The 26,641-nt window shown below is 50.9% G+C and overlaps 1 protein-coding gene across 2 annotated transcripts in view; it reads right to left on the bottom strand.

Moving 5' to 3' along the window:
- TUT4 (terminal uridylyl transferase 4) overlaps nucleotides 1-26,641 on the bottom strand; it is a 1,269,543-nt gene that overhangs the window by 1,194,118 nt on the left and 48,784 nt on the right. For both annotated transcript variants that reach the window (XM_085602613.1, XM_085602614.1), the window contains exon 2: nucleotides 19,707-19,816. The gene's annotated coding sequence lies outside the window, so the exon portion shown is untranslated. The remainder of the gene's footprint in view (nucleotides 1-19,706; nucleotides 19,817-26,641) is intronic.

Here is a 26,641-nt window from a genome sequence, read left to right as displayed (position 1 = left end):
ACGTTTGCAAGGGATTCTGGGTAACAGACCATGGTGGGAGGCAGTCAAGTCACCCCATCCTGGATTCCCCTGGGTGTCTAGTTTTCAAAAATGTATAGGTTTGCTAGGTTTCCCTAGGTGCCGGCAGGGCTAGGGTTCAAAAACTACAGCTAGTCACTTTGCCGAAAAAGGGTCATTTTTCACTGCAAAATGGAGGTGTGACCACGTTGCGTTTTGCGCCGTTTCCTGTCGCGGGCACTAGGCCGACCCGCACAAGTGAGGTACCATTTTTCTCGTAGGACTTTGGGGAACGCGGGGTGGGTGGAAATTTGTGGATCCACGCAGATTCCAGAACTTTCCATCCCAGAAATGTGGGGAAAATGTGTTTTTTTTGTCATTTTTTTACGTTTGCAAGGGATTCTGGGTAACAGACCATGGTGGGAGGCAGTCAAGTCACCCCATCCTGGATTCCCCTGGGTGTCTAGTTTTCAAAAATGTATAGGTTTGCTAGGTTTCCCTAGGTGCCGGCAGGGCTAGGGTTCAAAAACTACAGCTAGTCACTTTGCCAAAAAAGGGTCATTTTTCACTGCAAAATGGAGGTGTGACCACGTTGCGTTTTGCGCCGTTTCCTGTCGCGGGCACTAGGCCGACCCGCACAAGTGAGGTACCATTTTTCTCGTAGGACTTTGGGGAACGCGGGGTGGGTGGAAATTTGTGGATCCACGCAGATTCCAGAACTTTCCATCCCAGAAATGTGGGGAAAATGTGTTTTTTTGTCATTTTTTTACGTTTGCAAGGGATTCTGGGTAACAGACCATGGTGGGAGGCAGTCAAGTCACCCCATCCTGGATTCCCCTGGGTGTCTAGTTTTCAAAAATGTATAGGTTTGCTAGGTTTCCCTAGGTGCCCGCAGAGCTAGGGTTCAAAAACTAGAGCTAGGAACTTTGCAAAAAAAGGGTCATTTTGCATTGTGAAAATGTGGTGTGACCACGTTGCGTTTTGCGCCGTTTCCTGTCGTGGGCACTATGCCTACCCACACAAGTGAGGCACCATTTTTATCGGGAGACTTAGGGTAATTCAGATTTGTAAAGGAACTGTTATTATCTATTGACTTTCCATGCATTTCTGCTTTCCAAATGAAAGATATTGTGTAAAAAAGAAGTCATTCTAAAAAATGACTGATAATTCTCATGCTAGTATGAGTATTCCCAATTTCAGAAATGTGCAAATATCTACTGTTTCTAAACTCTATATTTTGTTCCCATTTCAGAAATACATCGGTGTCTTTCATACCGATTTTTCCATGTACACTTTTTTACAGAATAATTACTATATACCCGGTACATAATAAAAAACCATTGCAAGTTACTACTCAGTTTTTGGCTCTGGGTTCGTCTGGTTCTTGGTGAACCTACAAGTCCTATATATCCCCACAACCAGTAATGTCCAGCGGATGCAACGGTATATTGCTTTCAAAGAGCTGTCATAATTAGAAGAAGTTACAGGTGAAAACGTTGACACAAAAGGCTGTTTTTTTCAACTAAATTTCAATTTATCCTACATTTAACTGTTTGTTTCTATAAAAAAACCTTGATGGATCTACACAAATGACCCCTTGCTGAATTCAGAATGTTGTCTTCTTTTCGAAAATGTATAGCTTTCCAGGATCCACTATTGCTTTTGTACCCATTTCTGCCACTAACTGGAAGGAGGTCAAAAGCACAAAAAATAGCAAAAATAGGCTATGTCCCAGAAAAATGCCAAAACTGTGTAAAAAATGTTGGGTTTCTGACAAAAGTCAAGTATCCCCGAAAAGCTGGGAAAATGGTGATTTCAACCCCACAAACCCTTTTTTGATAACATTTGCAGGGAAAAACCCAGATGCTTTCATTTGCAGCCCGTTTTTCCAATTTTTCCAAAAAAACCCAAATTTTTGCTGTATTTTGGCTCTTTTCTGTGACCCCTCCAGGGGAATCCACAAACCCTGAGTACCTTTAGAATCCCCATGATGTTGGACGAAAAGGACGCAAATTTGGCGTGGATACCTAAAGTGGTCAAAAAGTTACAGGGGCCTAAGCGCGCACTACCCCAAATAGCCAAAAAAAGGCCTGGCACAGGAGGGGGAAAAGGCCTGGCAGCGAAGGGGTTAAATGCAGTAACATTATCCTAAGACTAAGATCCTGTAATGGCCCCTATAGATCGGATCACAAGGCCAAGCACACTATTACCCGTACAAACCAAACAAGCAGATATGACTAAATAAGGCTAGATGGCCATGTATGTGCCAGGATGAGGTTATAATTATGCAAGACATCGACCACAAAGAACTGCACTTAACTATGTAAGAATTTTTAATCCGAGCAAATAAATAACCTGCAAATGCACTGTATGGGGAAATGGCTTAAAAATGACAAGTGTACAGTTAAATGGGCACACATGCAGAGACCCTTTCAAGCATTTGTAGTGAAGTTGCTACTTCATAAATTTGCTGATAAACCATGTAGAACTCCATAATCTATGTCTGCTTTGGCAGCTCACAATCTCTACTAAGCCTTAATGAAAAGGGGTCAAAGAGCTGTACAAATACCCTACCAATGGCCCACAATTGGAGATTTGCTAGTATGGAGCTCTGAAGTGACAGAAGCTGTCAACACCAGGAAGAGGGCAGCCAACAGAGCCTAACCTCAAAATTGGCTCCAAAATCCAGATTGCCGTGATCAGAATAAGACCAGGACTAGGCTGCAACAATGGAAGGGGGAGAATGTACCTCCAGGAACCCGAAGATAAGGCTGGTGCGGCAAGCAAACGCGCTGTCGAATAGTGATGGAGGAAGAGGTGCAACAAAGAAGATAAGCCAACCTTAGGTCAGAAGCAGAGGCCTGCATGGAAGTGGAGGATCATGCACGGGCAGAGAGAAAATGTACACGGCAGACAGATCCACAACAGAAACGTCAGGATGTTATGTTCCATATAGATACCCCAATATAAGCTCACCTAACATTTGATCTATATTCTCTGTACCATTACACTGCATAACGATTCTTAGTACTGACTTTTTACGTAGTTACAATAATGTCCAGAGATGACATGGGGTTTTCTCCGAAAAGCTTAAGCCTCATTCATTATGCAGGAGGATTCTTGGAATCACAGCAGGCCTACCATCTCCTGCATAATAACTATTTATAAGGGTCCTTCCTTCTGTCATTCCAGACTGACAGGATACAGCAGATATATCTCCAAGGGGTACCACTTTGGGTATATATACACATCATCTCTTGCTGAGATAGTCAGAGGAAAAAAGGACTTCAATGCTGACAAACGGACGCAAGACGCTGAGGCTCCCACATGCAAACACTCAAGCTCGCAGTGGTCTGACATCCCTTGCAGGGTGTCCAACTCGAGACCAAGACGGAGTCCCGCAGTCTCTCACTTCAGGTAACGGGGCTGACTTTATCCTACAGGGATTATTGGCTTTACACCCACATACATGCTAGGTACATTCAGGTAAATCTAGTTAGGGTTGTATCGTAAGAGTACGCATTTATAACTGTCATGTATTTTATATACAAGCCTGTATTCATTGTTTTAGCACAATTGTAGAAATCTACCATCCTGTTACTCTCTTAGTGCTTATTATCATTTATATCTGTTACTGTCTAATGGTTGTTTCAGCACATCTATTTTACACTAGAATGAAGCTGGTTCAATAAATGCTTATTGAAAAACATCCCCACCGTTTATTCTATATATCTCTCTGAGACAAAGTGAGCACGAGTGGCTGAGCGACAAGTAGCAATGTTTTCACGATTTTGAGAGATCAGGGTTGACATGTTCGATAGTTGCCAAGAACTATGCTCTCCTTGGTAAGAGGGGTTTCTAGTGGCACTGTGAGCTAGCTGGTATACAGGCAAACATATCCGGTAGGGGTGTCTAGAATCAGTCTCACACCAATCCTGCAGTGTAGGTTGTCTAAACACGCAGGTTCTATATAGGTTTATAGGAACTACACAACAAGGACAGTGCACAGTGAAGGAGGCGCTATTAAGACTGTTAAGATGGCACTAGAAAGGAAAAGGCACACGTGGGACCGTCCAACAGACTGTGTATGAGGTAACAGGTACTGCTTCCTCTATCATTATTGGGGGTAGCAGTGCACGCAAACATGTAGTCGTTATGGAGACATTGCCCGAGAGGAGAGCAGTGAGGAGAGTTGGAGAGCACTTGACTGGCTGGGATGAACATGAGGAGCTGAAGTGACTAACCAGCAGCACAAATGTGAGGCACAGAGACAGGCACTGATAAAGACAGATGTCACAGTCTAAATACAAGCCCCACAGGCAGATGGGCATAGCATTAATGGTATAGTGGATGGACATGAATGGTAGTGGCTATGTTCGAGCTCCGTCGTTAACTACGCCAGACTGGAAGCATTCACAGTGGTGAGCGGAGTGATATACCGCGCTCAGAGAAACTGATGGGAGGAAACAGTGAGAACTAAACACCCTGACCACACACAGTAGTGGGCCAGGGAAACTCATTACAACACAACAACGGTGAATCGGTTATATTCCCGAGTTAGGCCCAAGTAGCAAAGCAGCTGATTTCTTAAATTTTCCTCACACATGTTTGCATTCACGACAATGTTGGATTAGTTTCTCTGAAACAAAACTGGTTTTTACATCTAGCTTTGCACAACATTATCACAACGCCCTGAATATCATGAACAAGTTCTTGTTTAGCACTACGTTCAAATGTCATCACCATCTTCATCCACTGGGCGACAGTGCTATCTACCTTTCCATAACATCACTAACCTATACACACATCCCAAGGCTGCTTACTATGATAAAAGATGAGCATCCCGATAGATTAGCAGAGGAGGCACTTCCGCTGACACCGAAGGTCCTTGCATGCTGAGAAATAACCGCGCAGCAGTCGGACATCTCTCGAGGGGTGTCCAGTTTGTGACTAAGCCAGTTTCCTCCTTTCTATCCCATCAGGTAAGGGGGTTGGATCATCCCATGGGGGGATTTTTGGCTCTACACTGACACACACTCTAGGTACACTTAGAGTACGGTTTGCATAGTAGGGTTAAGCTCTATTACTGCCTTGTTTTATACCTCTGCATATATAAATTGTTTTAGCACCATGGGAGAACTATATCCACTATTTACGCTTTTGGTGCTTGTAATCACTTTCATCTGCTTTTGTCTATTAATCATGGCAGCACACGTATTTTATGCAAGAGAACGTTGTTTCAATAAATATTACTGAAAACGTCTCACTGTGTATTCTCTGTATATTTCTCTGAGAATAAGTGAGCACGAGTAACTGATCGAAAAGTTCTGTACTGTTTCCACCATCCCTGGGGGGACTGGGTTGTCATGTTCAGCGGTTGCCAGAAAACCATTCACTCCCTGGTAGATTAGGGGGGGGCTTATGGTGGCACTGTGAGCTAGGTGGTCTAAGGGCCAACATTTCCTGCGGGATTGTCCGGAATTAGTCTAGACACCAAGCCCTATGCATGGGACTACGAGCAGAGATTTTTTTGCTCCTCATAGTGTGTGTTTTGGTGGTAGTCTCATCCCTCCCAGAGTTAATTGCCCCTTTTCTCCTCACCACTGCTGATTTTTCTATATTTGGTGACCTCAACTTAAATCTGGAGGATTCTAGGTGTGCGACCAGCACTACTCTGATCTCGGACTTCGCAGCAATGAAAATTGCTTTGTGTAACTCTGGTCCGACCCATGTAGCTGGTAACCTACTGGACCCCATTTTTTCTAGTTTGGCAAATATTGTCCGCCCTGCAGCAGTGCCACTTGAGTGGTCTGACCATTTTGCGGTAGGCTTTTGGCTCGGGCCACTGAAGAGCTCGTGCTCAATGGCATCTGACAATAGATTGACCAAATGGTGGTTAATCTAAACATATTACAAGATGACCAAACCAAGTTAGCAGATAGGGTGAAACATGCAGAGGAAGCCTTGACAAAGATGCAACCTGCAACGGACGGCCTTTGGCAATAAGTCACAGAACTCAATAAGAGAGTCTACTTTCTCAATTACAAAGAGGAAGATGCCGAAGGCAGGAGTACACCCAATAACATACAGGTGGTGGGCATTTCTGGAGGGCATCGAGGGAGCAGACATGGTTGCTTACTAAGAGTACTGGCTCTCTATAGGAATGGTCCAACCCGACCTTTCATGCTTCTTTGCCATGGAGAACGCTCATAGGGTCCCATCCAGGAATTCAACCACTGGCACGGAGGGTGGTAGGGGTTGCCGAGGCCGGTGGCAGCCTGCCTACTGCATTATAGGGATCGTGATGTGCAATTGCAGAGGGCAGGACTGCTGGACCATACAAAGATGAGAACAGCACAGTGTTGCTTTTCCCGGACTACACAGAGGCTGTCCAATACAATAAAGTGTAATTTATTACAATTAAGAGAACAATGAGGGAGGTGGGAATACAATACATGTTGTTATTTTGGCAAAGTTACAGGTAAAGGTGGACGACAGCATTCTGCAGGAAAAGACAGTAAACTTGAAATGAAACCAGAATCACAGAAAAAAGAAAAGACACAGACGATTGACCAGCAGAGATTTTAAGTGCCCAATGAGATCCTGCACAGCAAAGGAAACGCTAGCAGCAGTGGAAGAAGCAGCTGCTTTTGAGAAGTTAATTGGCTTGAGAGAAGGGTGGTTGCTTCTTCGCTCTGTTGGAGGGGAGATAGAAATGAGTTTTTATGGTTGGTTTGACTAGGAAAATGTTAATATAAAATGGCTCTATGGAATTACGTTTTAATTCAAGCAACGTACTTTGTGAGGTGTGTGATGAGTATCACACTAGATACAGGTGGGGTGGTGCGAGAGGAGTTTGGATGAGAGAGTAAAATTACAACTATGCCATGCAAATACATGTTTATCATCGAACACGTAAGCAGGATTGGGTTGCTCACCAAACAGTATAAAATATTTGCATTTTTGAAGCCTAGAAGGATTCAGATGGTGTTTCTTCCGAAGATACACCCCAAACAAGGAGTTAATGCATCAATGAAGAGGGCTGGTGTACACCACAAAGTATTCATACTGTACAAGAGGAGCGCTAATCTTTGTTACACTGCGTACCATTTGTGGCCACGGATATTCAAACAGAACTTATTCCCTGGTTAGAGGGACTCCGGATGATTTTGAGATAGTGTTTGGTAATATTTATGCTCCGTCAAATCTAGAGCAGTTGTCATTTTTCATTAACTGTCTTTAGTGTTGAAAAGATACCTACATTGTCCACTGATCATACGAGGCAACATTTATTGCATTAGTTGTGGTGCTGAATAGGCCTACCTCTCATATGCTTGGCTCACAACCCATTAAAATCTCCCAGGGATTTGCAAACTGGATGAACGGCTGGTGGTTAATGGAGATTTAAACATGGGAAGAATAAAGAATCTTCCTACTACTAACCAATGCAAGATGCACATGTATGGTAGGACAGAAATTTGTTTGGGGATGGGGTGGAGTATACCTTCAGGTAACCCACACGGAGTATCTTGTTCAAAATATTTCTCACTATAATCCAACGTTAATGAGTTTATTGATAGGTCAGCCGAGGAATAGCATTCCAACATGGAAACTCCAAGGGAGATCACAGGATGCAAGTCAGTTGCGAACATCCCTGCATTATACTATTAGAGACGTTTTTGCACTTAATCAGGGAACTGCGTCCACAGCTCTTATAGAGTGGGATGCCTTTAAAAGAACAAGTTACTTACCTTCGGTAACGATGTATCTGTAAGAAACATTAGTTAGTTAGATTCCTCACCTTAGAATATCCCCAGGCGTCAGACTGGATCCGGAAGATTTTTTTCGTCAGCAATACCCCTTGCGCGTCGCTAGGCGTCGTCTGCGGCTCCGCGTCCGTCGTCGGCGTCGTGCGCCGGGATGACGTCGTCGGAGTACTTAGACGCCGCCCTCGCGCGCTGACGTCAGTTCTTGTACATAGCCTTCCGCGCCAGGAACGCAGAGCCATGCAAAGACCGACACTGGTGCCAAAAATAAAATCTAGGGGCCTGAAAGGACAACCTTAACCCTAGATGTCAGTTCGCAGAACGGGGAGGATGGGAGGGTCGGTGAGGAATCTAACTAACTAATGTTTCTTACAGATACATCGTTACCGAAGGTAAGTAACTTGTTCATCTGAAAGAAACACGTTAGTTAGATTCCTCACCTTAGAATAGATACCCAAGCAATACCATCCCCAGTGGTGGGTCTGCGAACCAAGATCACACCAGAAAGTCCTGGAGGACAGAACGGCCAAAGAAGCCATCCCTCCGGACTTGGCTGTCAAGGCAATAATGCCTGGCAAACGTGTGTAGCGAAGCCCACGTCGCCGCCTGACAGATGTCCTGCAAAGGGACTCCCCGTCCCAAGGCAGTAGTAGCCGCCGTGGCCAGAGTAGAATGGGCGCGCAGCCCAACAGGAGGGTCCTTTTTAGCCAAGGAATAGCAAATTTTTTATACACAAAACGACCCACCGAGAGATGGTTCGTTTGTGCACAGCTTTCCCCTTCTTAGCGCCCACGTACCCAACAAAAAGCTGGTCGTCCACCCGGAACTGTTTTGTGCGGTCCAGATAAAAGGAGAGCGCACGTTTTGGGTCCAGACGGTGGAGCCTCTCTTCCTCTTTGGAAGGATGCGGAGGCGGAAAGAAGGTGGGCAAGGTGACAGACTGCCCAAGGTGAAATGGAGTCACCACTTTAGGAAGAAAGGAAGGACGAGGCCGAAGGACAACCTTGTCCGGATGAACAGATAGAAAAGGAGGCTTTGAAGATAAAGCCTGGAGCTCACTCACCCGTCTAGCCGAGGTGATGGCTACCAGAAAAGCAGTCTTTAGAGTTAGAAGACGAAGAGGGCAATTGTGAAGAGGCTCGAAGGGAGCGCACATCAGGAATGTCAATACCAGATTCAAGTCCCACTGAGGCATTACAAAAGGGACAGGAGGGAACGTGTGTGTAATGCCTTTGAGAAAGCGTGTAACCACAGGGGACTTGAAAAGAGAAGGCTGATCAGGAAGCCGCAAGAAGGCGGAGATGGCAGCAAGATAACCTTTCAGGGTGCCCAGGGCAGAGCCCTGCCGGGCCAGAGAAAGAAGGAAGAGGAGAACCTCAGAAAGAGGGGCGGAAAGGGGATCCACAGCCTTTGCTGTGCACCATGCCACAAATTTGTTCCACCGGCAGGCGTATACCGACTTTGTGGAGGGACGCCTGGCTGCCAGAATGATATCACAGACTTCAGGAGGCAAGTCAAATGGCATCAACTGCCGCCGCTCAATCTCCACGCATGGAGGTGGAGGCTGGACAGGTTCGGGTGGAGGACCGTCCCCTGCTGCTGCGACAGAAGATCCTCCCGAAGGGGCAGACGTATCGGGGGATCGGTCAACAGACTGAGTAGCTCGGGATACCAGTATCTTCGTGCCCAATCCGGAGCCACCAAGATGACTTGGGCCCGGTCGTGCCTGATCTTCTTCAGCACTCTGGGCAGAAGTGGTATAGGCGGAAAGGCGTACAACAGACCGCAACTCCACTCGTGACGAAAAGCGTCGACGAGCGAGCGCCGCCTTGGAAATTCCAACGCGCAGAACTGCTGACATTGCGCGTTCTCTTCGGTGGCGAATAGATCTAACCAAGGCTCTCCCCACTGCTGAAAGAGACCTTGCGCCACTTCGGAGTTCAGACGCCATTCGTGATCCATCATGCACCGGCGGCTGAGTTTGTCTGCTCTGGCGTTCAGAGAGCCCGCCAGATGTTGAACCACTAGGGTGACGCCCTGGTGCTCCAGCCACGTCCAGAGGCGCAGAGCCTCCTGACAAAGGGTCCACGACCCCACCCCGCCCTGTTTGTTGCAGTACCACATGGCGGTGGTGTTGTCCGTGAACACCTGCACGACACTTCCCCTGACAGAGGGAAGGAAGGCTTTCAGTGCAAGCCGGATCGCTCTCAACTCCAACAGGTTGATGTGGAGACGAGACTCCGCCGGAGACCAGAGGCCTCTGATCTCCGCCTCCCCCATATGGCCACCCCAACCCAGGAGGGACGCATCCGTCACTACGACATGCTCCGGTTGGGGAAGGGAGAGGCTCTTGCCCTTGACCCACTCGCGGTCCGTGAGCCACCACTGCAACTGCTGTGCAGTGCCCTCCGAGATCAAGACATGGTCGGACAGGTTGCCGTGATGCTGGGCCCACTGAAACTTCAGGTCCCACTGCAGAGCCCGCATGCGCCGCCTGGCGTGATGCACTAGTAGGATGCAGGAGGCCATCAGCCCCAGAAGCCGCAACACTAGCCTGACCGAAACCCGGGATAGAGGCCGAAAGATGGGAATCAGGGCCTGTACATCCCGGACCCGCTGTTCCGGTGGATGGACCCGGAACTGCGCCGAATCGAGAACCGCTCCGATGAAGAGGAGCTTCTGAGAGGGACTCAGGTGTGACTTTGGCACGTTGATGGAAAACCCCAGCAAATGCAGGAGATCCGCCGTAGTCTGGAGGTGGGAGACGACTGCCTGGGGCGAGCCCGCCTTCAACAACCAGTCGTCGAGATAGGGGAAGACTGAAACCCCTGATCTGCGCAGATGAGCTGCGACCACCGCCAACACTTTCGTGAACACCCGAGGGGCACTGGTGAGGCCGAAGGGGAGCACGGTAAACTGAAAGTGCTCTTGGCCCACCGTGAACCGCAGGTAACGCCGGTGGGCCGGCAGGACGGGGATATGAAAATATGCGTCCTGCAAGTCCAACGCTACCATCCAGTCTCCAGGGTCTAGGGCTGCTAAAACCTGAGCCAACGTTAGCATCTTGAACCTGTCCTTTCGGAGGAAGGCATTGACGTTCCGGAGGTCCAAGATAGGGCGTAGGCCCCCTTTGCCCTTCTTGGGAACCAGAAAGTAGTGGGAATAACAACCACGACCTACTTCTGGGCTCGGAACGCGCTCGACGGCCCCCTTGGCCAAGAGAGCCGAAACTTCCTCGCGGAGAAGATTCAAATGATCCCCCGAGATACGGTGGCGCTGCGGTGGCATGGCTGGAGGGGTCGTCTCGAAGGGGAGGGAGTAGCCCCTTCGGACGATTTGCAGCACCCACCTGTCCGATGTTATGGACCGCCAGTGGAGCAGGTGATGGCGAACTCTGCCGCCCACTGGCGTGGTATGGGCCTGAAAGCTCGGACTAGGAGGGCTTTGAGGCGGATGCTGCCGGGGTGGAAGTGGGCTGACCACGTCGGCCTCCATTTCCGCCACGGCGGAAGCCACGTCCGCGACCGCGCGCAGGTTGGTTCTGCGGCTGGTGGCTTTGCGGACGTGAGGAGGCGCCCCTTCCTTGGCCACGAAAGGGGCGAAAAGCGGAGGTGTGCGCCCGCGGAGCCGAGAGGCCCAAGGACTTGGCCGTAGCCCGGGAGTCCTTAAAGCGGTTCAGCGCACTGTCCGCCTTCTCACCAAACAGGCGAGTGCCATCAAAGGGCATGTCCATGAGGGTGGTCTGGACATCCCCGGAAAATGACGTGGACCGCATCCAGGCGTGGCGGCGGAGCGCCACCGTGGTTGAAATCGCCCGACCCAGCGAGTCCGTGGTGTCAAGCCCACATCGTATGGCGTGCCGTGCTGCATCCCTCCCATCGGCCAAAGCCTGGGTAAGACGCGTCCGGACCTCCTCCGGGCACAGGGGCAGCACGTCCTCCACCGTATCCCACAGGGAATGGGAATAACGGTCCAAGAGACAGGCGGTATTTAAGGACCGCAGGCCCAAACTAAGGGACGAGAACAGTTTCTTGCCAAACTGCTCGAGTCTCTTGGAATCCCGGTCCGGCGGAGCGGTCGGGAAGGAGGATTGGGAGGTAGAGGCCTGGATAACCAGACTCTCGGGGGGTGGGGTGTTGGGACAGGAAACTGGGGTCGCCCGGAGCAGGGCGGTGGCGCCTGGCAACGTTCCTATCCACAGGAGGAACTGTGGAGGGCTTGGACCAGGTGCCCTGCAGAACGTCAGTGAGGGCCTCGTTGAACGGCAGCAGAGGCTCAGTGGAGCTTGCTGAGGTTTGAAGCACCTCAGTGTGGATGTTAGTCCTCACAGCCACGGCAGGCAACTCGAGCCCAAGGGCCTCGGCCGCCTTGCGCAGCACCACAGAAAATGCTGCGCCCTCCTCCGAAGCCACGGTCGGAGGAGAAGTGAATCCAGTGTCTGGCGAGGTGTCCAGCCCACTGGCCTCCCCCAGTTCATCTGCCCAGTCCTGAGAAAGCTGTGACTGAACAGCCAGAGGGTCCTCGAACCCCTCCCAGTCGCCCCCTTCTTCCGATTCCTGATAAACAGGAGGAATGATCGGAACCGGACTGTAGAGATGGTAGGACTCAAGCGGCGTCGGATGCGGCGTCGGTCGACGCCGCGCCGGCGCCGGGTCCGGATGAGGGCTAAACTGGGGTGTCGGCGTCAAAGGCGTCGGCGGCGCCGGTGACGGCATCGGTGGTTCAGGCGTCGGCGCCGGTGGAGGAGTGACTAGGTCAACCGGCGTCGACTGGGGCCCAGGCATGGGCCCCGCGGGGACCTGCGGCGTCGAGACCGGAGTCGTCGACGGCGCCGGGGCCGGAGCCGCCGGCACGCGAGGTTGCCCAGTCGAGTCCGCGGGGCCCGAAGGCGCGCCAGCGGGCGTCGACGGCGGGGCCAGGCTCCTCATGGCAGAGAGGAAGGCACTGATCTCCGCCGGCGCCGCGTCAGTCCCAGGGACCGGAAGGTATGGGAGCGGACGCGGCACCTGCGGCTCCGCCGGAGCCGCGGGGGTGGAACCACCCTGACCCTCGGCCGAGTCGCGCGACCGGCGAGGGGAGTCCGAAGAGCGGTGTCGCCTCTTGGACTTCTTTGAGCGTTTGGACTTACCCGACGACTTGGAGCCGGACGATCGATGTACTCCGACGACGTCATCCCGGCGCACGACGCCGACGACGGACGCGGAGCCGCAGACGACGCCTAGCGACGCGCAAGGGGTATTGCTGACGAAAAAAATCTTCCGGATCCAGTCTGACGCCTGGGGATATTCTAAGGTGAGGAATCTAACTAACGTGTTTCTTTCAGATCAATGGTTCGAAGGCACTGCATTAGGCAAACGGTGGGAAGGAGTCGTTTCTTTTCTGTAACTCCAGTTCTGTAGTACTCTGTTATAGTCATAATCTAGTGAATAGTCCCGCCCATGTGCGTGGACCCCGGAGCAATAAAAATAATCTCTTAAGTTGTCAAGCCATGCAGACCTGCATCTACACTTAAGAGAGGATTCAAGACAGATAATGCAGCCTATATCCACAGGCTACACTGTCCAGTACTTCAACTAGAAAATTCCACCAACATCCACAAACAGCACTGCCTGCCCAGCTTTTTCCACAGAGAAAAACCTGCCTCTACCAGCAAAAGCCTCCGGAATGATAGAGAGGGAGGAATGGACAGACAAGCCCCATAGGCTGCCATTATGTGGCTCAGAACAGGATACTGTGCCTTTAAGAAAACTTTCCAGAACTTTTCCAGTATCCCAGAATGCACAGCAGGTCCCTTTTACTTTCAGTTCTTTTTGAAGGCGTAACACGCCAGACCTGCAGCATTCCTTACATTAACATTTATCTCTCCACCGGGGAGGAGGGCGGGCGCTTATGACTATAACAGAGATACCCCTACTACAGAACTGGAGTTACAGAAAAGAAACTACACCTTCTGTAGTAGGGGATCTCTGTGTTTAGTCATAATCTAGTGAATAGAATGGCAAGCCCATCCCCACACCAAAACGGCGGTGGAGAAGACTACAAAATAATACCACTAATGTGCGAACAAATTTCGCAGCGAAGCCTGCCCAACCTGAGCATCTGCCCTGGCATCCATGTCCAGACAGTAATGCTCAGCAAAGGTATGGACCGACCTCCAAGTGGCCGCCTTGCAGATTTCTGCAATCGGAACATTACGCAGCAAAGCAGTCGTGGCAGCTTTGCCCCTGGTGGAATGAGCCTTAGGTTTACCCCCTAAGGTCTTATTAGCCTTTTGGTAACACAATAGTATACAGGACACAATCCACCGAGAGATGGACTGTTTGGAGGTAGCAAGACCGGTCCTGACTGATCCATAATTGATAAACAATTGGTCTGACCTACGAATATCTTTGGTCTTATCAAGATAAAACTTCAACACCCTCCTAACGTCCAGGGAATGTAGAGACCTTTACGCTGGAGAAGAGGGATTCTGAAAAAACGTAGGTAAAGTTATGGTCTGGTTGACATGAAAATCAGATATAACCTTAGGAAGAAATTTAGGATGAGAACGCATAACAACCTTAGCAGCATGAAATACCATACAAGGTTCTTGGCAACAACGCCTGAAGTTCATTCACCCTGCGGGCCGATATAATGGCCACTAGGAACGTCGCCTTCCAGGATAGGTGCTGCAATGAAGCCTTGTGAATGGGTTCAAAAGGCTCCTTCATCAGTCTGGACAGCACCACATTCAAGTCCCAGGAAGGAGAGGGAAGTCTGACGGGAGAAAACACTTTCTTCAAGCCTTCCAAAAAATCCTTGATCACAGGGATCTGAAAGAAGGAAGTCTGTGAAGGGCATTTCCTGTAAGCAGTCAAAGCAGCGAGATGAACCTTAATGGAATGGAAATTAAGGCCAGACTGCGCCAAATGCAAAAGGTACGGAAGGATGACATCTTCCTTACATGTCGTCGGGTCAAAGTGCTTGGACTTGCACCAGATACAGAATCTCTTCCACTTGTAAGCCTAGGACGTCCTAGTGGAAGGTCGCTTAGCCTCCTTCAGTATATCCATACAATCTGCTGGTAGATTCAAATGGCCACATTGCACTATCTCAGGAGCCATGCCGCCAAACTCAAAGACGAGAGGTTGGGGTGCACCAACTGCCGCCAGAACTTCGTGAGAAGGTCCGGCCTGCACGGGAGCCGTATGTGAGGAAGAAGAGACCGGTGAAGCAGGTCCGTGAACCACCACTGTCTGGGCCATTCCGGGGCAATCAGGATCATCCACGCCCCGGACTGGGACAGCTTGATGAGCACCGCCGGAATCAGGGGAATGGGTGGAAAAGCGTACAGAAAGCTATTCGACCAGTCGATCCATAGCGCATTCCCCAGCGTCCCCCGCTGGTAGTACCTGGATGCGAAGTTTCGGCATTTGCTGTTTTCGGCGGTGGCGAACAGATCTACGTCTGGAGTCCTCCACCTTGCGAAGATGTCCCCTAGTACTTCGTCGTTTATGACCCATTCGTGGTTTTCCTGAATCAGTCTGCTCAGTGCATCCGCCTGAACATTCTGCACACCTGGCAGATACGTGGCCGTAATAGTCAGTCCTCGGGCCAGAAGCCAGTGCCAGATCGACTGCGCCTCCTGCGACAGAGTGCGTGATCTCGACCCCCTCTGCTTGTTGAGGTAATACATCGTGGTTGTATTGTCCGTCTGTACAAGCAGCGAGTTGGTCTGGAAGGACGGATGGCAGGCCTTCAATGTCAAGTAAACGGCTCTGAGTTCCAGGAAATTGATGTGGTACTCCAACGGGGACCACTTTCCTTGTATCTGTAAGTCTCCGGAATGCGCTCCCCAGCCTTGGAGAGACGCATCCGTCACGATAATCTTCATGGGAATGTCCTTGTGGAAGGGAACCCCCCTGAGGAGATTTTCTGCCGAGCACCACCACTTCAGCGACTGAAGAGCATGCAGAGACAGCCGTATCTTGTCGTCCCAAGAACCTGTCCTCTGATCCCACTGATCTTCCAAGCACTCCTGCAGTGGTCTCATGTGCAGCCGTGCGTGAGGAAGATACATGAGGCCATCGATCCCAGCAGCGAAGACACCTTCCTCACGGTCGTCGATGGAGCGGTCATAAGAACCTGAGCCTTCCGAAGGAGTGATAACCGTCTCTCCCCTGAAGGAGACACGCTTTCTGACAGCGTATTGATGGAGGCCCCCCCAAGTACTGTATGCACTGGACCGGAGTTGGGACAGACTTGGACAGGTTGACGTGCAACCCCAGCTTGTTCAAGAGAACGCACGTCATCTGGAATTGCGCTTGTGCTTCCGAGAAGGAGAAGGCCTTGATCAACCAATCGTCCAGGTACGGGTAGACAAACACCTTGTTCCTCCGCAGGTGTGCAGCTACCACTGCCATGCACTTCGAGAAGGTCCTGGGTGCAGACTTTAGCCCAAATGGCAGTACTGTGTATTGATAATGATTGGTGCCGACTTGGAATCGCAGGAACTTCCTGTGCTTCTGAGCAATGGGCACATGGATGTACGCATCCTGTAGGTCTATGGCACAGAGCCAGTCTCCCCGTTGCAGCGGAGGGGAAAATCTGATGCAACGATAGCATGCGGAATTTCTCTCTGCGAATCCATTTGTTTGCTTGCCGCAAATCCAGAATGGGCCTGAACTCGTTCTTGTCCTTCTTGCGAACCAGGAAGAACCGAGAGTACAGACCTCTTCCCCTTTGAGACAGAGGTACGTCTTCCACCGCCTTTTTCCTCAACAGGATGTCTGCCTCCGCCTGGAGCTCTCGCAGTTGATACTGTGAGCTTACCGGCGGAATCGCTGAAGGCGGGCTGATGAACCGAAGACTGTATCCATTGCAAACAATATTCAGCACCCACTTGTCCGGAGTAATTTTTCTCCACTCTGCCAGAAAAGATTGAACGCTTCCCCCCACTGGAGTGGGTAACGGTTGCAGGGGAAGTAATCGCTAAGGGCCGAGACCCAGCCGGGCCCTTGGTCGCAGTAGCGGACTGCTGGCCTCCTCTACCCTTCTGGCGCTTCTGGAAGGGTTTTCCGGAACTGCTGCTGCTGTTGTTGCTGCTGTCCCGAGGCCTGCCCACGCCCTCTGCCTGCAGCCCCGAACCGTCTCTGGAACGGGCGCTTTTTCTTCTCAGGCTTCTCTAACCCGAGAGCCGTCAGGGTCTCTGCCTCCGTCTTCATGCGGGCCATTTCGTCGTCCGCATGCTGGCCGAACAGGGTTTCCCCCGAGAAAGGCAGGTTGGCCACTCTTTGTTGTGCCTCCGGTTTGAGTGAGGTAAGGCGAAGCCAAGCGTGACGCCGTTGGTTGATGCCATGACAATATCCATGTGCCGCTAACAGAGACACATCCACCGCCGCGCTGATAATCTGATTTGACACCAGCATCCCCTCACGCAAAGTCTCTAGAAAGTCCTCCTTCTTGTCGCGGCAGCAGCTCCGCGTACTGCTGGAGAGACTCCCATAGGGCACGGTCGTAGCGCCCCAACAGAGCCCCGGCACTTGCTGCCTTCATGGTGGTAGCAGCCGTCCCACAGACCTTTCTGCCCGCCGAGTCTAGCCAACGGCTATCCTTATCAGGCGGCACTGTCGAGGAAGGAGTGGTAGCATGCGGCTTCCTTGCCGCCGTCACAATGACCGAGTCCGGTTTCGGGTCCATCCTCAGAAAGGTCGGGTCCGATTCCGGCGCCCGATACTTCTTCAGGAGCCTTGAGGGGGCTGGTTTCGTCACCGCCGGAGTGAGGAACAACTCCGTAGCGGGCTCCACCAATCCCGGCACTAGTGGCAGCAGGGGGCGAGGCAGGTGCTTCTTGTGCGGCGTCTCGAAGATCACGGACGTCGTAGGTGTTGGCACCGTCACCGTGATCCCTAGCTTGGCCGCACCCCTCAGTAGCACCTCTTGGAAGGAGACTATATCGTCGACAGGCGATACTTCCATCCCTGGCGAGTCCGACAGCGCCGGCGAGTAGTCCCTGGCAGACGATTGGGTGCGGGATCTGGCTCTGTGCCTCCTGCGGCGTCGCCCAGATGTCGATGACGACCGTCCACGGAGCCGTGATCTTCCTCTCCGTCCGGAGCGGGAGCGCGATCTGGGCTTAACCTGGTGCCGCGGCCTCGGAGTTCTCTTCGGCGGCGTCGGATACCTAGGCAACGACACCGACCGTGGCGGGGCCACACAAAACCAATAAACACTTGAAAAGGGAGAGCTCAATGCTCCAGGGTCCTGCTAGCAGGAGCCAGAAAAAAGAACTGAAAGTAAAAGGGACCTGCTGTGCATTCTGGGATACTGGAAAAGTTCTCTTAAAGGCACTGTATCCTGTTCTGAGCCACATAATGGCAGCCTATGGGGCTTGTCTGTCCATTCCTCCCGCTCTATCATTCCAGAGGCTTTTGCTGGTAGAGGCAGGTTTTTCTCTGTGGAAAAAGCTGGGCAGGCAGTGCTGTTTGTGGATGTTGGTGGAATTTTCTAGTTGAAGTACTGGACAGTGTAGCCTGTGGATATAGGCTGCATTATCTGTCTTGAATCCTCTCTTAAGTGTAGATGCAGGTCTGCATGGCTTGACAACTTAAGAGATTATTTTTATTGCTCCGGGGTCCACGCACATGGGCGGGACTATTCACTAGATTATGACTATACACAGAGATCCCCTACTACAGAATTAAAGATACATTTGAACAAGAGCTACACACATATGCTAAATGTATTAAAGAGCTGGAGACTTTTAAAACACTCACCATCAGTGAACAACCCAGCCAAGCACAAACAACTAGAAGGGGAAAAACATGCTACCACAAAAGAAAGATACAAATGCTATAATTATAAGGAATATATGGCAACGTAATATAATGAAGAAAGCACAGCTTAAAGGCCACTAGCATGCCTCAAACAACCCAAAATGAGAGGGGCACACAAAGAAAATCAGTCTTATCTGTCCTTTCTAGATCTTTTTAAATGTAAAGCCAAATATATGTACACACACTCATTGTGCCATGGCTCTTAGGGCACCTTGTATAATGCAAATGTGTACTATATGACAAGTGACCTTCCATAGCGAAATTTGGGAACGGATGAAAGAAATTACTAGATATCTCATAACTCTGAACTCTCACAACAAAGACAGCAAACCTGGCATTTTTTCAATTAAATTAGGTTGTGCAGGAATCTCACTTTATAAGTTGCAGCTCTGAACTTCTACTATATCAAAAAGTACATGGGGTCATTGATGGGGTACAGTTTGTACACAAATGGGAATGTATTCATCATTTGGATTTTAATTCTATATGATTTTACAAGTGCTTCTTCCGTCGATTTTACTTTTGGCCATCTGGATTTTCCAAAGGCAAGGTTGGACACCCAATGGAGCAAAATATTAGCCATATTATAAAAAACAGTTGTGGGCAAATCTTCTCTGTAAGACAACCACTAACAGGGAATAGTGGAGACACACACCATCTATTCCATTAAGCAGAACCACACTGTCCACCCTTCACCCGCTAAAGCAACTCCTGTACAAGGAAAATATCCATGCACAAAACAAAAGGCTTGCAGCACAAGATAAAAGATCAGACCTACTGGATCTGCCAAAGCTTTAACTGAAAGTATATGGTACACAAGACACATCATTATTGGAAAAGAGTGAGAGAAAAGAATGTGTAGCCAGAATCATCACCCAGAGTTTGGGATTCCATTTACAAAAGATACGTTGCTTTACTGACAAATTACTTATTTCTTTAGCTTGCAGTGCTTACTTGAAACTCAGAGTCATTTCGAACAAGACTGACGGTCTAAAAGGAAAGGATGCTTTAAGTATATGGTGCTCTGTGAATCAATCCTCGTGACAAACTATGTAGGCTAAGAAATTCAATATTTTCAATTTGCAAGCGCCACTCAGTGTTCAAATACCTGTCCTCCCTTAGGTCATACCTGATAAGCAAGAAGAAGGTCAGGCACACTTCTTGGATTGATTGCTGGGTTTAGGTCTCCACATCATCTTCTCCAATAAATAATCTCCCTCCTCACACAGGTTCGTTCACCTGGAGGCAAAATACAATGTTATGCTAGAGTACTGATTGTGGCCTTCCCTGAATTCAGATCGTTAATATCCAGTAACAATTAACTTGTTTACTTACTGTGTACTCGAAACGGAAATGATTTTGAGCAACACTCATTTCTGTAGACTTATTACAGAGGCAACATGTTTGTGCATTTCAATCTCCAACAACTCCTCTGAGAAGCACGATAATGTTCTTTACACTACGTACAGATTGTCAACCATAGAAACCCTAGTGTGATACATTTTGGGTGCATATTTTGTTTGTATAAAAGTTTTTTTATCATTCAAGACAATAATGCAAAAACTATGAAATATCAGGTATATTTTTAAATAGTCACTGTTGGAAATACTCCACTCCCACACCGGAAAGGGTGGTGGTAACGGGGTCTCTCCAGACACACAGTGGTAGCTTGGCTCGAGTGGTCAGGAATCAGGCACCGTGCTAAGCATACGTCATACCCATACAATAACCATGCGTGCATCCGTTCCAAAAACGACTCTACACCGTAAAAATTATGAAAATATCTTTATCTACTTTTTCTCTTAGTTGCTGATTAGATAAATTATAACACAATCACAATATACAAGGCTTTTTAAATAGTGCAGGTCAGATAAATACTGGCTTAATGATTCAATAAATAGGGGTGATCATAAATAATTAAGGCATAAATATAAGTGCAATACATACAGGCAATTAAATATTCTGAGGCAATCCATACTGCAAACCAATAAATATTGTGCGACAATAAATACTGTGGAACAATAAATACAGTGAAGCAATAAATAAGTTAAATACAATAAATACAGTGCTCTCAATAAATAATTAAAAGCCGACAGTGACACTTATAGAACCAGATCACAGTTGAGATTACTATGGGCTGATTTGGCCCAGGCACAGCTTGTGGTTAGGTGGATGGCTTGAGGGTGTCTGCTCCCTGGCTTGGACAAGGCTGAGGCCTAAACTGAGGTAGATCAAGGGGGGAATACTAGAGACCTGGCTCTCTCACTCTACACAACCCCTCTGAATTAGTCTCAGCTCACCCCTGGCACAATCAAGCTGGTTCCAGCAGCTCTCTAGCTCCTAGGGTAGTCTCTCAGGATTCCACAGGGCCTTAGGCGCCCTCTTATTCCACTTACTGCCCTTTTTCTGAAGCTCCGACGCCGCTGGAGTCGTGTCGTTGCCGTGAGGCGGTTCCGGTTCGATGTCGGCGGCCTCGGCACAATGTCAGTTCTTGACGACGCCGGTAGGCGGTTCCGGATCGATGTCGGCGGCCTCGGCTCGATCTCGACCTCCGATTCGATGACGTCGGGCAGTCTTGGTTCGATGTCGACTTCGGGCGGCTCCGGTCCGATGGCGACCTCAGTTTCGATGACGTCGGCCGGCCTTGGCTCGATGTCGACTTCCGGCGGCTCCGGAGTGCGATCCCCACTCCCGACCTCCGGTGCTCCTCTCCTCAGGTTCCGGCGACTCCGGAGTGCGACCTCTACTCCCGACCTCCGGCACGATTCACCTCGGTCTCCGGCGACTCCGGAGGGTGGACTTCACTCCCCCGTCGACGCCGCTCACTCGACCTCGGGGGACTTCCTCCTCGACCTCTGGTACTCTCTACGACCTCCGTCGGCACCCTCTCTCGACCTCTGGCGGCTCCGGGTACGACGTCTGCTTTTCCAGTCAGCGCCGCTTCTCCACCTCGGGCTCCGGGTCTCAGGCTTCTCGACGTCGGACTCCAGGGAAACCAGTATCCAGGTCAGGATCTTGCTGTTCTTGGATTCTAAGGCCTGTTCCTGCTGTCCAGGTCCTTAAGATGGTTTTTCTTGCTTCTTCCCACACAGGGCTCCAGGCTGGGCTCAGTCAGTAGGGACTAGTATCAAGGGTGGGTTTATGGACCCCACTCCAGGCACAAGTTTCCACCCCTGCTGCCTCACTCCTTCCTCCTTCAGGTTTCTGCTGCTCTCTCTTCACCAGTCAGGTGCCAACTGCCAGCTCCAACTGCCAACTCTCTGTCTTAGCTTCCCAACATTCTAAACCGCCTCCAACTGTCACAGGGCTCCAGAATGTTGTAGAAGGTTCTAGTAGGTTCCAGGGGGTGCTGGTGATGTCACAGGTGGCCACCATTTTGTGCTCCAGGCCCTCAGACAGAAGTTCCAGGGGTAGATAAAATGGCTCCCTGAATCTGCAGCAACACTATAAAATCTGGTGGTTCCCAAAAAGGAAAAATACCAACAGGGTTTGAGGCAAAAGTGGGACAAAATAAATAATGATGAGGAGGGACCACCCAAAGGGCTGACAGGTCTAACACGCGTCCCCCCCAGCTGAAAGTGGGGAGAGCTACCCAACCCCTTGGGAGTTCTCATCACTAAGGCGGAAATACCTTGAGAGACCGTCTGCATTGGCGTGGTCCACTCCAGGCCGATGTTCCACCTGAAAGTCCATTCCCTGTAGGGAAATAGACCACCTCAACAACTTGGGATTCTCCCCCTTCATCTGCATCAGCCAACGAAGGGGTCTGTGGTCGGTCTGAACCAGGAAGTGCGAGCCAAACAGGTATGGCCGCAACTTCTTCAGAGCCCATACCACTGCAAAGGCTTCACGCTCTATTGCACTCCACTTCTGTTCCCTGGGAAGTAGTCTCCGGGATAGGAAGACCACGGGTTGATCCAGACCCTCTTCATTGAGTTGCGATAACACTGCCCCAATGCCATGTTCTGATGCATCTGTCTGGACAATAAACTCCTTGGAAAAGTCTGGGGCCCTTAAGACCGGGGCCTCGCACATGGCTTTCTTCAGTCTCACAAAGGCCTGCTGACAAGCCTCCGTCCAGACTACCCGTCGAGGTTGTTTCTTGGACGTGAGCTCCGTGAGGGGGGGCTACAATGGTACCGTACCCCTTCACGAAGCGGCGGTAGTATCCCGTGAGGCCCAGAAAATTTCGGACCTCAGTCTGTGTCTTGGGGGGTTCCCAGGCCATGATGGCCTCGATCTTCGCCTGGAGGGGTTGCACCGCTCCCCTACCCACCAAGTGTCCAAGGTACACTACCGACCCCTGCCCGATCTGGCACTTGCTGGCCTTGATCGTCAATCCAGCTTGTTTCAGGGCCTGGAGAACAGCTTGCAGGTGACGCAAGTGATCCTCCCAGCTGTTACTGAAGACGGCTATGTCATCCAGATAAGCAGCAGAGAAACTCTCCATTCCGGTGAGGATCTGGTTTACCAGGCGCTGAAACGTGGCAGGTGCGTTCTTGAGCCCAAAGGGCATCACACAGAACTGGTAGTGGCCATTGGGCGTGGAGAAGGCTGACCTTTCCCTTGCTCCATCAGTCAAAGAGATCTGCCAGTACCCAGAAGTAAGGTCAAAGGTACTTAGATATTGGGCAGCTCCCAGCCGGTCAATTAATTCATCCGCCCTAGGGATCGGATGAGCATCAGTTTTGGTCACTGAATTCAGTCCCCGGTAGTCCACACAGAACCTCAGTTACGGTTGGGCACCCGGTGGTGCAGCTTTTGGTACTAACACCACCGGACTGGACCAGGGGCTGCTAGAAGGTTCGATCGCTCCTAGCTCCAGCATCTTGGTGACTTCACCGTTAATGCTGGCCTTCACCTTGTCTGACATCTGGTAGATCTTGGACTTCACAGGTGGGCTGTCTCCTGTGTCCACGTCATGGACGCACAGGTGAGTCCTACCCGGGACAAGGGAGAACAACGAAGAGTACTGCCCCAGGACCTGGCGACAGTCCTCCTGCTGTTCAGGAGTTAGAGATGGGGAGAGAATCACTCCCTCCACCGACCCATCCTTTTCTTGAGACGCAAACAAATCGGGGAGAGGCTCGCTTTCCACGTCCTCTGCTCCGTCAGTCACCATCATCAAGATGACTTCGGGCCTCTCGTGGTGGGGTTTGAGGCGGTTGGCGTGCAGCACCCGTAGGGGCTGACGAGGGGTCTTCAGGTCCACCAAGTAGGTAGCCTTACCCTTCTTCTCCAACACCTCAAAGGGTCCTGACCAGCGATCCTGGAGGGCACTAAGCTCTCCTGGTTCGATCACCCACACCTTCTGGCCAGGCTCCAACTCCACCGGGTGAGCATTGTGGTCATACCACGCCTTCATCACTGCTTGGCTGGCTTCCAAGTTGTCAGAAGCTTGCTTCCACAACTTAGCCATTTGGCTCCGGAAGGCCAGCATGTAGCTCACCACATCCTGGGGAAGCTTTCTGGGAGTTCTTTCCCATCCGTCTCTCACCAGGTTGAGAGGTCCACGTACAGGGTGCCCATACAGAAGCTCGAAGGGGCTGAAGCCCACTCCCTTCTGTGGCACTTCCCTGTAAGAAAAGAGTAAACAGGGTAGGAGGACGTCCCATTTCCTCCGCAGGCTTTCAGGCAGACTTCTGATCATGCCTTTCAAGGTTTTGTTAAACCTCTCCACCAGACCATTGGTCTGGGGGTGGTAAGGAGTTGTGAACCGGTAGGTCACTCCACACTCCTTCCACATCGCCCGCATGTACGCTGACATGAAGTTGGTTCCCCTGTCGGACACAACTTCCTTGGGAAAACCCACTCGGGTAAAGATTCCCATCAGGGCCCTAGCCACAACAGGTGCTGTTATGGTCCTCAGAGGTATTGCCTCTGGGTACCGTGTGGCATGATCCACCAGAACCAGGATAAACCTGTGACCAGCTGTAGTAGGTGGATCTAACGGACCCACAATGTCGATGCCCACCCTTTCAAAGGGGGTGCTAACGACAGGAAGTGGTTCCAGGGGAGCTTTCAGCTTCACCCCTGTTTTCCCACTGGCTTGGCAAGACACACATGTCCGGCAGTAGGTATCGGACGACACTTTCATTTGAGGCCAATAAAAGTGTGGGACAAGTCTTGTCTTGCCCCAAGTGTCCTGCCAATGGGATCTCGTGAGCCAACTCCAGAAGGAAGGCTCGATAACGTTGAGGGACTACCAAGGCTCGTGACGATCCGTGTAGGTGTGCCTTGGGTTCACTGTAGAGGAGGCCATCCTCCCAGTAAACACTGTAGTTCCCTTCAACGTTCCCTGCTGCCTGGGCTTCGGCCTGTCGCCTCAGCCCCTCAAGGGTAGGGCACTCCCTCTGGCCCTGGCAGAATTCCTCCCTGGACGGGCCTCCCTCCACATGCCACTCGGCCGGGATGGGTAGGTCCTCCAGTTTGGTAACGTCCCCCACCGCAGACTCCTGGTCCACCACCTCCGGTGGCCTATCCGTCCTACGGGGTGTGGACGCCGAGGCAGGCTCCTCCTGTCCTCGGTTCTTCCCTTGACTGGCAGCTGGCTGGGCCTTTGTTCCAGGCTCCAGCCGAAATGAACTCCCTCTCCGGGTAGTCGCGGACCCTGTGCTCACACAGGCCCAGTCAGGTGTACCCAGCATCTCAGTATGAGTCCGGTATTCCACCTCCTTCCAAGCGTTGTGCTCCATGTCATTCCCCAGTAGACAATCGACTGGCACGGCAGGGCTTACGGCAACTCGAAGTGAACCTGCAACCCCCCCCCCCCATTCAAAGGGAACCTCGGCCACTGGATAGTGGCCTGTTCTGCCGTCAGCCATCGCGGCTGGGTGGAGTACATCGGGAATTACCTGCTCTGGAGACACCAGTTGACTACGTACCATAGTCATACTGGCCCCTGTGTCTCTCAGAGCCTCCCCTCTTTGGCCGTTGATGGTGACCCACTGCCCATACTTTACGGTATTTGCGGGCACCTGGATCTTAGGAACCATCTCCCGTTCTCCCGGGGACACTAAAGTGACACCCGCCCACTCCCCTCCCCGAGCACTGCACTAGCTACTCCGGGGGTCTTTCCTCCAATGGGAGGGGGTGGTCGTTTCAGGCACTTCGGATCTCCTTTATAGTGTCCAACGCCACCGCACTCGTAGCAATGGACAACCCTTGGCTGCTGACTCTGGCCAGGATTAGGGTTTCTGGGTGGGTTAGCCCTAGGGGTGAATCCTGTTCCCTTTCCTTGGAAATTATTTTGGGGGCCTTTGGAGAACTCCTTTTTCTTTTCCCCTCCCTCTTTCTTCTGGGGGGCGCCCTGTCCGGCCTTTTGAGTATCCCCTCCAGTCCCCCTTGTGGACACCCGGGTACTAGCCCAAATGTCCGCCTCCTCAGCAAGCTTCCGGGGACAAGTCAGCTTGCTATCCACCAGGTGTTGACGCAGTTCAGGGAAACATTTCTCGAGCAGGTGTTCCTTCAGTACTAGATCAAACAACCCCTCGTAGTTCCTCACTTCACTGCCCTGAATCCAACCCTCTAGTGCCTTCTTTGCATAGTCCAGGAAGTCCACCCAATTCTGTGTGCCCAGTTTGTGACTACCCCTGAACTTCTGTCTGTACTTTTCGGGTGTTAGTCCAAACTTTCTTATGAGCGCCAGTTTCATGGTGGGGTAGTGGGTCTGCTCATCCTCCTCTAAGGCCAATAAAGCATCCCTACCAGCTGGAGGCATGTACTTGTACAATCCCGCTCCCCAGTACTTCTCTGGAACCCCATGGGCCCTTAACGAGACCTCATAGGCCGCTAGCCACTTGGCGATATCGTCACCCGCCCCATAGCTAGCTACTATGTCCTTTGGCAGGTAGGGTTTGGGTTCCCTGGTGTACTCTCGTTCTTCGCTGCCACCGTTAGGTACAGGGTGTGCCCCGATTCTCAGGATCTGAAGATCTATCTCTTTCAGCCTTATCTCATGAGCCATCCTCTGTTCCTCCTTCTCCTTCTCCAGCCTTGCTAAGTCCCATGTGAGCTGTCTTTTCTCCCTCCGGTCTGTTAACTCCACTTCAGACAAGCCACCAC

The sequence above is a fragment of the Triturus cristatus genome, chromosome 4_2 (genome assembly GCF_964204655.1).
Source record: "Triturus cristatus chromosome 4_2, aTriCri1.1, whole genome shotgun sequence".
In the NCBI taxonomy this organism is placed as follows: Eukaryota; Metazoa; Chordata; class Amphibia; order Caudata; family Salamandridae; genus Triturus; species Triturus cristatus.
Note: the sequence above shows the minus strand (reverse complement) of the source record. Positions and strands in the feature narration are given on the sequence as shown.